The sequence below is a fragment of the Marmota marmota genome, unplaced genomic scaffold, assembly GCF_001458135.2.
Source record: "Marmota marmota marmota unplaced genomic scaffold, marMar, whole genome shotgun sequence".
NCBI classification, from domain to species: Eukaryota; Metazoa; Chordata; class Mammalia; order Rodentia; family Sciuridae; genus Marmota; species Marmota marmota.
Window position 1 is genome coordinate 13,521,276 of NW_026000048.1, and position 10,510 is coordinate 13,531,785.

At 33.4% G+C, this 10,510-nt stretch overlaps 1 protein-coding gene and 1 non-coding gene across 2 annotated transcripts in view; one reads left to right on the forward strand and one right to left on the reverse strand.

The window, feature by feature from the left end:
- The window catches only part of Gpr158 (G protein-coupled receptor 158), a 480,026-nt gene that overhangs the window by 90,345 nt on the left and 379,171 nt on the right, over nucleotides 1-10,510 (reverse strand). The gene's annotated exons all lie outside the window — the stretch shown is intronic.
- Nucleotides 10,124-10,230, forward strand: LOC125619602. The gene has a single exon (XR_007351139.1). It is a non-coding gene; the product is annotated as a U6 spliceosomal RNA (small nuclear RNA).

The window sequence follows — 10,510 nt, forward strand, 5'->3', positions numbered from 1 at the left end:
CCTTATTCCCCCAGTAAGACCTCCAGTATGATATTTAATAGAAATAGTTTGAACTAATATTCCTTTATTTTCAATCTTAGGAAAAGTTTATGTTATTTCACTATAAATGGATTTTAGATAAATGCTCTTTATCATACTGAGGAAGAGTCCTCCTGTTCCTTGTTAACTGAGAGGTGATTTTTAATTATAGATGGATATTGAATTTAAACCAAATGCTTATCTGCATCTATTAGAATAGTTATATGAATTTTCCCCCTTATCACTGTAGTGAATTATATTATTTATTTTTAAAAAGATAATATTAATCTAACCTTAAATCACTGGGTAAATACCACTTGGCCACTTTGTGTTATCATCTTTATATATTTCTAGATCAAATTTGCTAAACATTTTGCTAAGAATTTTGAATCTCCATAAGGGATATTGTTTGTGAATTGTGTGTTCTTATAATACATTGGTCAGGTTTTGGTGACAGAGTGTGGTGATATAAATTGATACTAGGATATGACAAACAATGAGTTGGGAATAGCTGCCTCTTCCTCTATTTTTTTGAGTTATACAACCGTGATAGTATTTCTTCCTTAAATGTAATTTAAATGGGCAAAGACAACTTAGTTTATAATTTTTCTGGAAATTTTTTAATTTATAAATTTAATTTATTTAATACAAATGTGCTTACTTAGATTTTAGAAAAAAAATCAACAAATAAATGACCTCACACTACATCTCAAAGCCCTAGAAAAAGAAGAACAAATCAGCAGTAAAAGCAGTAGAAGGCAAAAAATAATTAAAATTAGAGCTGAAATCAATGAAATAGAAACAAAAGAAACAATTGAAAAAATTGACAAAACAAAAAGTTGGTTCTTTGAAAAAATAAACAGAATTGACAGACCCTTAGCCACACTAATGAAGAGAAGGAGAGAACTCAAATTACCAGCATACATGACGAAAAAGATAATATCATAACAGACACTACAGAAATACACAGGATAATTAGAAATTATTAGAAAACTTATACTCCAATAAAATAGAAGACATAGACGGCATCAACAAATTTTTTTAAGTCTCATGATTTGCCCAGATTGAATCAGGAAGATATACACAATTTAAACAGACTAATATAAAGTGATGAAATAGAAGACGCCATCAGAAGCTTACCAACCAAGAAAAGCCCAGGACTGGATGGATACACAGCTGGGTTCTACAAGACCTTTAAAGAAGAACTAATAACAATACTCTACAATTTATTTCAGGAAATAGAAAAAGAGGCAGCACTTCCAAACTCATTCTATGAGGCCAATATCACGTTGATCCCCAAACCAGGCAAAGACACATCAAATAAAGAAAACTTCAGACCAATATCTCTAATGAACATAGATTTTCTATCTCATCTTCTGTTAATTTTGGTAAATTGTATTTTTCAAAGAATTTGTACATTTCATCTAAGTTGTGTGACTTGGAATACGGTTTTATTGTAAAGTTGCCTTATTATCCTTTCAATGTCTATACTACCTCTAATGATAGCTTATTTTATTCCTGATATTATAATTTATATACCCTTTTTGTTATCTGTCAGTCTTGCTAGGGGATTAGCAATATTATAATTTTAAAAACACAAGTGTTTTTTAGTTTTTATTTTCTTTGTTGTTTCACTTCTAAGAGGTTCTTATCTTTATTATTCTCTTAGTTCTACTTTTGGACTTGATCTACTCTTTCTCTACATTTTTAAGGTAGAATCAGAATTCATATTTAACACTAGCATTTAATCCTATAAAATCTCTAGAAGCACTGTTTTGACTGAATCCTACTAATTTTGATATCATGTATTTTCATTATCATTCTATTTGAAATATTTTTTAATCTCCATTATGATTCTCATGTTACCATCTTGCCACTATTTCATTTTTGTCCAGGGGCTGGCACTAGGCACAAGGAGCAGATGAATTAGCACAAGCACGGGGAATTGTCTCATTGAATCAAGAGGCCTGAACAAAAGACCCCTGAAATTTTATAAACCCAGTGGATAGGGGCAAGGCTAGGAATGGCACAGTAACAAGTACTGAATCGGAGTGAAGGAAATATCTTCAAGTTTTTCTGATCAGGAGACATTATGGTTGTTTAGAAATTTTTAAATTTCCAATAATTTGATGCCTTTATAGCTAACATATTATTTGATGCTAATTTAATTCTAATTGAAATCATAGAATTAACTTATAATTTTCACTTGTAAGATTTATTGAGATTTATTTTGTGGCACACTATATGGTGATCTGGCTGAACATTTCATGTGTACTTTAAAAGAATGTGTGTTGTTCTGATGTTGGGTATAATATGCTAAAAATGTCAGGTATGTAACTGGGCACAGTGGTGCATACCTGTAATCCCAGTGGCTCAAGAGGCTGAGGCAGAATGATCACAAGTTCAAAACCAGACTCAGCAATTTAGCAAGGTTTTGAGTGACTTAGTGAGACCCTGTTTCAAATAAAAAATTTAAAAAAAGGGGGCTAGGGATGTTGCTAAGTGATTAGGAACCAATGGGTTCAATCCCCAGTATAATTATATACATATATATTTAAAGTATATCTATCAATCAATATATATATATACACACACACACATATATATCTCAGTTACATCAACTGTTTTCAAATCTTATATATCACTATTGTTTTTAGTATATTGGTATATTTTTGTATTATTTATTATTGAGATAGGGCTATAGAAATCTCTAACTTGGTTAAAGTCTATTGTTTGAAATTATCAATTTTTATTTTATGCATTTGAAGTTGTTATTATTTATAAAATATTTAGATTTATCATGGCTTCCTGATGATATTTCAAGTGTAACCACAGGCAATTACAAAGGGTTTACCTGGCAAACCTTGTGAGAGAAATGTGCCCTCCCTGCCCCAGACTTGTTGCATACTCTTGATGGACTACAGACATAAAAGGACCCGCTCTATGGCCAGTTAAGCTATTAACATATTATTCTGAGCATAGATACCTCCCTCCTGAGGTCTCCTGATCAGAGAAACTTGAAGACATTTCCTTCACTCCAATTCTGTACTTGGTACTGTGCCATTCCTAGCCCTGCCCTTATCCACTGGGTTTATAAAATTTCAGGGGTCTTTTATTTCAGGTCTCTTGATTCAGTGAGACAATTCCCCATGCTTGTGCTAATCCATCTGCTCCTTGTGCCTAGTGCCACCTCTGGACAAAAATGAAATAGTGGGAAGATGGTACTCTCCTGGTACTTTCTCTGTGTTGGCCTCTTGCTTATATTAAGTGATTAAAGGCTTGACTGTCATATTTTGTCTTGTTGCCTTAATAACCTACCCTGAACCCTGGAAGTTCCACTTGTCCATCCACTTCAACTCAGTTCTAAAGAGTATTCTTCACTACCATTTTTTGAAATTAAAAAAATACAAAAATTTAATAGCCAATTTCTCACCATGCAAATTAACACTCTGTGTGTGTATGGATTTAAATATATGTATATATACACAAATATATATATATATATATATATATATATATATATATATATACATACATACATATATTAAGGTAGAATATATATATATATATATACACACACAAATATATATATATATGGATTTAAAATCCATTATTATTTGGGATTTTAAAATAAAACTTTACAATTAATAAATAAATAAAACACAATTCCACTGTCTTCTACCCTCTCTAGAGGCAAGCACTAAAATGAATTTGATGTATAATATTGAAGACATGTCTTTCTACTCTTTTTCCATTTATATGAATCTATAAATAATATATAATCTTTATTTTGTAAGCTTTAGAGTTTATGTAGAAGAGTCAGGTGCCATAGTGCATGCCTGTAGTCCCAGCTATTTTGGAGGCAAAAGCATTAGGATAACCTGAGCCCAGGAGTTGAAGACTAGCCAGATTCCATTTCAAAATAAATAAAATAAAATATGTATATAAGTAGTAAATTGTGTATTAACCTTCTTCAATTTATTTTTCTATCTTTTTAGTGAATTAAATGAAATAGATCTAATTTCCTTCAAGACAGCATTTAACCTAGATCTCTTGTTTCATCATTCATTTCCTCCAACATTCAAAATTCATTAGTAAAGCCAAGGAGAACTTGACTAAAGTTGGCATTATTGTCAGCAGGGATACAAAGAAAAATGGACTGTTACTCTTGAATCTCTCTTTTTGAAAAAGCCTATAATTTCTTTGAAAACAACACTCAAATATATGTCTACATTTTTTTCTTTTTCCTTTTTTTTTACATTTCTACATCTTGAATAGTGATGGATTTGTTACATATTTTGACCATGCCAAGCTCTGGCCTCCTACTTGAGGGTAACAGTATTGACAGGAACTAACTGAAAGTATTCATTTGAATATATCTGGACATTTTCCTAAAACTGAAGACATGAGAAGGGTTTCTGAAACTACCTATGCTAATTCTCTCATCTTATAAAGTTACTAATACCCCAAATCCTAATTTATTAGGCTAATTTATTAGCTGTCTAAGAGATTCATTTTTAATTCTCCTTTGAACTATTATATCAAATAATGGTGTATTCATAAATATAGTTGAGTTGATGGTCCAACTGAAATTCCTCTTCTTTATTACTAATAGAGCTCTGATGTTATTCAATTGCTAAGGCAGTTACCTGAAATAAAATAAAATGTAATCTAGTATTTAATTCTAAAAATTAAAGCGAAGTTGAAGACCAAAATGGTCACAAAAATACTACCTGTATTCCTTGTTTGACACAGGAATTTGGGTCAAAATTTGTAACTGCAATTATCCTGTTTATTCATACTTTAAAAGAAGCTTACCTTATTAAGTTTAATATGAAGTATAAATTTAATATTTTAGGTCCTTTCTTACTAAATATTCAAATCAATGCCTTGAGTTACAGTATTCACATTGGGGTCCCAGATTGCTGAAATTATAAATATTTGAATACTTTAGTGAGTCAAAGAAACTTCAGAACTTCCCTCTTCCTCCTTTGCCATAAAGAGAAATTAACTGATGACTCTGGAGTTTTTCCTTAAAATAATGTTTCTGAGTGATTACTGTCATTTCAGATAATTATTGCAATATCATTAGAGTCATAAGAGATTTTCCCTGATAGAGCATATTTTTTCTTCTTTTGTTATATATAAATTGCTTTGAAAAGTGCTATAAACCTATTTCCATAGACAGATGTATAATTTTTTTTTTGTAGAATCTGTGAAACACAAACATGGCATGGATTTCTTTGTTTAAATATTTGTTTAGTTGTAGGTGGACTCAATACCTTTATTTTTATTTATTCATATGTGGTGCTGAGGATCCAACCCAGCACCTCACATGTACTAGGCGTGCACTCTACAGCTGAGCCACAACCCCAGTCCGAATTTCTGGAATTATACAAAACATAACATGAAATTTACTATTTTGTAGCACATATTTTAGGCTGTCAGTTGCTTAGGTTCTATGGCTAGTATTAAAGAAATATTAAATGGTCTTAAGTTTGTGCACTTTCTGGTTCTCTCTTCTTTCTGAATGATGAGACTTTTTAAAGGGTGCCTAAACTTAGTGTAGTTTTTATTAGAATCCTTTATAAATCTCTGTCTGTCTCTTTCCAGGCAATGGTAAAATTATCCATATATTCCCTCTTAATATTAGGAATGAACTTATGACTTTCAGTCAGAAGATATAAAAGCAAGTGTGTGATTTGTCACAGTCTCTTTTCCATCTGTCCATTTATTTGCCTAGGTCCCAGAATGAGGACAGTAAGCATATAGATGAGAGCCAGGCTGACCTATAATGGATGCATGGCATGAACCAGAAACAAAAGTTCTTATTTTAAACCACTTGAGTTTTGTGCTGTTACCACATCCTCAAATAATAATACATAAAGTTTGAACTTTGAGTATTAGAGTACATAATTTTATGATAACCAATATGTAGTAAAAGTTAAATTGAAAGAACTAATTATCCTGTATTCTTCTAGCTACTCCTAAGTAGCCCAATTGAGGCACACTATTAGAGTGCTACATGCTACATTGATGGGACCCTTAGAGATTTTGCTGAATGGCATTTTAGTGGCATGTTTTCATCCCTCACTGATAACTGTTTTAGGAAACACCCCTAAGAAACTCATTTATACATTTGTTGGAATAACATGAAAATCCAACAGAGCTGTCTCTTCACGAGAATCTCTGGGATTCAGTCTGGAGAACACATATGCTAAATGTGATTTGTTTTTATCTCAGGCAAGCTTTAAATCATGTAACTATGTTTCCACTTTGTGCTAGCTGTTATGAAGTTCCAAGTCAAATTTGTGGTTCATTTCTGGCCAAGTTATGAAACCACAAAACCATATGGGATACATTTAAGAGACTAACTAGTTATAATCATTTTTTTCCTATAAAATTCCTTTTGATTTCTATACTTAATTGCTATGTTTACTATCTGAACTACTTTTGCTATTTTTTTCCAGAGAGAGAGAGAGAGAAAATTTTTTTAATATTTATTTTTTTTTAGTTTTCGGTGGACACAACATCTTTATTTTATTTTTTATGTGGTGCTGAGGATCGAACCCAGCACTCCGTGCATGCCAGGTGAGTGCACTACTGCTTGAGCCATATCCCCAGTCCTGCTATTTTTTTCTGTAGTTATCTCTATGACCTTTTTGAAAATCCTTTTCTTTTTTGCATTTTGTAATTTCTGAATTATTTTAGTTTTCGGGGACAGATTTCTGTGTTTTTCAAAATGCTTGTTTTATGTATATCACAGAATAAAAATGAAACCAGTTAGTCATCAGTGTAACTCATTTTTGTTGATATATTTTCAGTGACACAGCATCACCTATATTTTAAAATGTCATAAAATAAACCATATTTTGAAAGTGATATACTATATACATAGCCTGTAAATTTCTATTGCTTCACAAAAATAGAATAGGATGTTTCAAAAATTACCTTCTTCCTTTATATGTTTATATACTTCTTTAAGTCATCCCACTGTTTGGTTAGATTGTGACTCTATCAATGGATATCCACCACTTAAGAATGATTTGGAACCCACTTTATGGAGAGCAGTTTTTTGAATGTTCTCTGCTTGACTATAACTTCATGAGGCTTCATAAAATGACACCTTTGAAGGCAATGCTAATGGAAGGCATAATTCCCTTAATGCTATTATTTAAAGCATAAGGCAAGTATAAATGGCTTATTTGTCAGAAGACAATTTGGGATTTGCCTGCAGTTTATGATGAGGAGTTATTCTACATGCTTAGAATGCTAGGCTTAGAAACAAAGTAGCAAGGACACTTGAATCTGGTTGAATCTGGAAGAATCTTTAGAACTTATCTCACATGTTTCCTTTACTTAAAAATGAAAAGCAAAGAACAAATAAATACATAGAGGTGGGCTATAGTTGTTATTGTCACCATCAAAATAAGCACAATTATTGATACAATATCTATTATTTGTTAGCTTCACACATATCATTTAATCTTCATATAAATCCTATGAGGTAGATACTATTACTATTCCCATTTTATCATTAAGAAAAGTGAGACATATAAAAATTAAATAATTTTCCTATGATTGTACAGTTAGTAAGTGGTGGGGTGGGATTTAGTTCTGGATAGTATTATTTTAGAGTTGATGCTCTCAACTCCACACTTAACCATCTGTAACTCACATAGATAATGGTTAACTGGAACCAAGACTCAGGTTTCCAATCCAGTGCACATATTACATGTGATAGTATAAAAACTTTCCCATTAAAGGATAAAATATTTGAATATTTTAGAGTTAGAATATTCAGCTATGATAACATGTTGGGTCAGTAAAAAAAAAAAAAAAAGGTCACACTCCTTTATGTAGGAAGTGATATGTTAAAGAACAAGGTCTTCGATGATGTGGTAACTCAGGGAAGACCTTTCTCAGGAGGTCCCAGTGGAAAGGCCCTCTAAGGCAGCAGACTGGAGACCTACATTTGTTGGTCTTGGCTCTACAGATGATAGGATAGCTAAAGATATCTCATAGATGATGTATTATAAAATAGTGTTCACCACATGGAAGCTGGTCAAGGTCTAAGAGGTAAGGAACCAAACAAGTAAGAGACTGGCTCCAAGCTTAGGCTACAGGTATATCCTTTAGAGATTAATGAAGATCAAGTTATATAGGAAGGCTCATGAGTTTTAGTAAAAGGCAGGGGTATTTGGTCAGTAATTCTGTCATACTCTCATTATTCAGTCATTCACTCATTGATTTATTCTATAAGTATTTGAATTCATGGGATTGGCATTGTGCTAAACAAAGGATAATCAATTAATAAATAAATAATGTAGTCTCTGAACTCATGGAATTGAACCCAAATGAAGAAGAGAGGCCTTAATGGGAAGTCCTAGATCACAGGGAGTATGCTCTGAAAGGGAACATCCTCTCTTCCTCTCTTCTCTCTGTTCCTCAGCTCATGATCTGAGTGGTTTTGCTCCACCAGACACTCCCACCATGATGTGCTATCTTGGCATAGGCCCAAAGTTATAGGACAATTAACCATGGACTGGAACTTCCAAAACCACAGCCAAAGTCAATCTTTTCATCTGATAAGTTAATTATCTTGGGTATTTTGTTAGTGATAAAACACTAATAAACATACAAATGTTCTTAGGAAACAATCTTATAAAAACAATAGCACCTATGCGAAGGGGGTACATGCAAGAAATAGAAGACATAAATGTAACTCAAAGCCTTTCCTGGATTGAAATTTACAGTCTATTTCCTTGGCAATAGAGGTGGTCTTGCCTATAGAACATGTCCTTGGAGGTTACTATCTCTTGGCTTCTTAGTTTGCACACTGTACTTTTTTGCAGGCTAGTTTTCCAATATTTAAAACCTACTAACTATAGGGCATCTGTGCTCAGCAAAGACAGTGAAAATAATCCAGCTTATTTCTAGTATACCAGACTTCACTGTGGCTCCACACTGACCCTCAGTCACAGTGCTGGTACCAGGGTGACTCCCTATATATGGTTCTAAATTACTGCATCCCTCAGGGCTCTGGTTGAATCTTACAGTTACCTTGGTTCACTTTATTTAGGATAACCTACATAAAGTTCCTGACAAATGGTAGGGGATCAATGCATAGTAGTTTTCTCTCCTAGCAAAGGTCCTGGGGACTGTAATTTATTGTGGAAACACCCTGGCTGATCTAATCTGCTTTGCAATCAATCTAGGTAGTTATGACTGATATGAGGTTATATAAGCCTATCTCTGTCTCATAGGAAGCTTAAAATAGTATCATATTCAGACATTCCTGGTTTGGGACTATCCTAGGCTGGATTGTCACACTTCAAGAACCAGGAATCAGAGCCAGTAATCTCCCCAGGCACAGGGCATGTTTCATAGCAGCAGATTTGCCTTGAGGCAGAAGCTTTCAAGAACTCAGGAATGACTGGTACTTGGGTGTATGCAGGGAGACATTGTTTACAAATGCTAGCAATGGCAAGTGTAGTGAGAGCAGTGTCAAAATATGAGATGGAAAGAAGTCAGGAACTGATCTTGGAGTTCAAATTCGGGTGTTGCTATTCATTAATCATGAAAACTGGGCAGTCTTATTTTATAGTATAGGTTCTGTCTACTAAAAACTAAAGCAGGAAGAACTATGATTTCCCTATTTCAGAGGTTATTAGGAAAATTTATCAAGTACAATCACTGGTCTAATCTTCAGGTTCAAATCTGATATCCTAGGGCTACCTGAATAGGGAACATGCATTCATAAGTCTCTCAGTGCACCCTGACCAAAGCTACATTTCCAAGACTGTTCTACTTGGAGCATGACCCAATCCACAACAGTTCTCAGACTGTTTCCCTCCAGGCTCTGTATACTCATTCAACAAACAGATTCTACATGCCTACTATCTGCCAAGCCAGTATCTGGGACACTGATCAAGAAAGTATGACTCTGCCCTAGTGCAAATTGTGCTTAATTTAGTAAGTGAAATATAGTAAATAAATGAGTATAAAGATATTATTTCAAATGATCATAGGTTCAATGACAGGAAACAACAGCAGAGGTGTTTATAAGATGGTCAGGAAAGGTCTGTTGGGAAAAGTATAAATGGTGCTCGCTTCGGCAGCACATATACTAAAATTGGAACGATACAGAGAAGATTAGCATGGCCCCTGCGCAAGGATGACACGCAAATTCGTGAAGCGTTCCATATTTTTAAATAAACAAAATCGACAGACCCTTAGCGATGCTAGCGAAGAGAAGAAGAGAGAGAACTCAAATTACTAGCATACGGGATGAAAAAGGCAATATCACAACAGACACTTCAGAAATACAGAAGATAATCAAAAACTATTTTGAATCCTTATACTCCAATAAATTAGAAGATAGTGAAGGCATAGATAAATTTCTTAAGTCATATGATCTGCCCAGATTGAGTCAGGAGGATATAGAAAACCTAAACAGACCAATATCAATTGAGGAAATAGAAGAAACCAT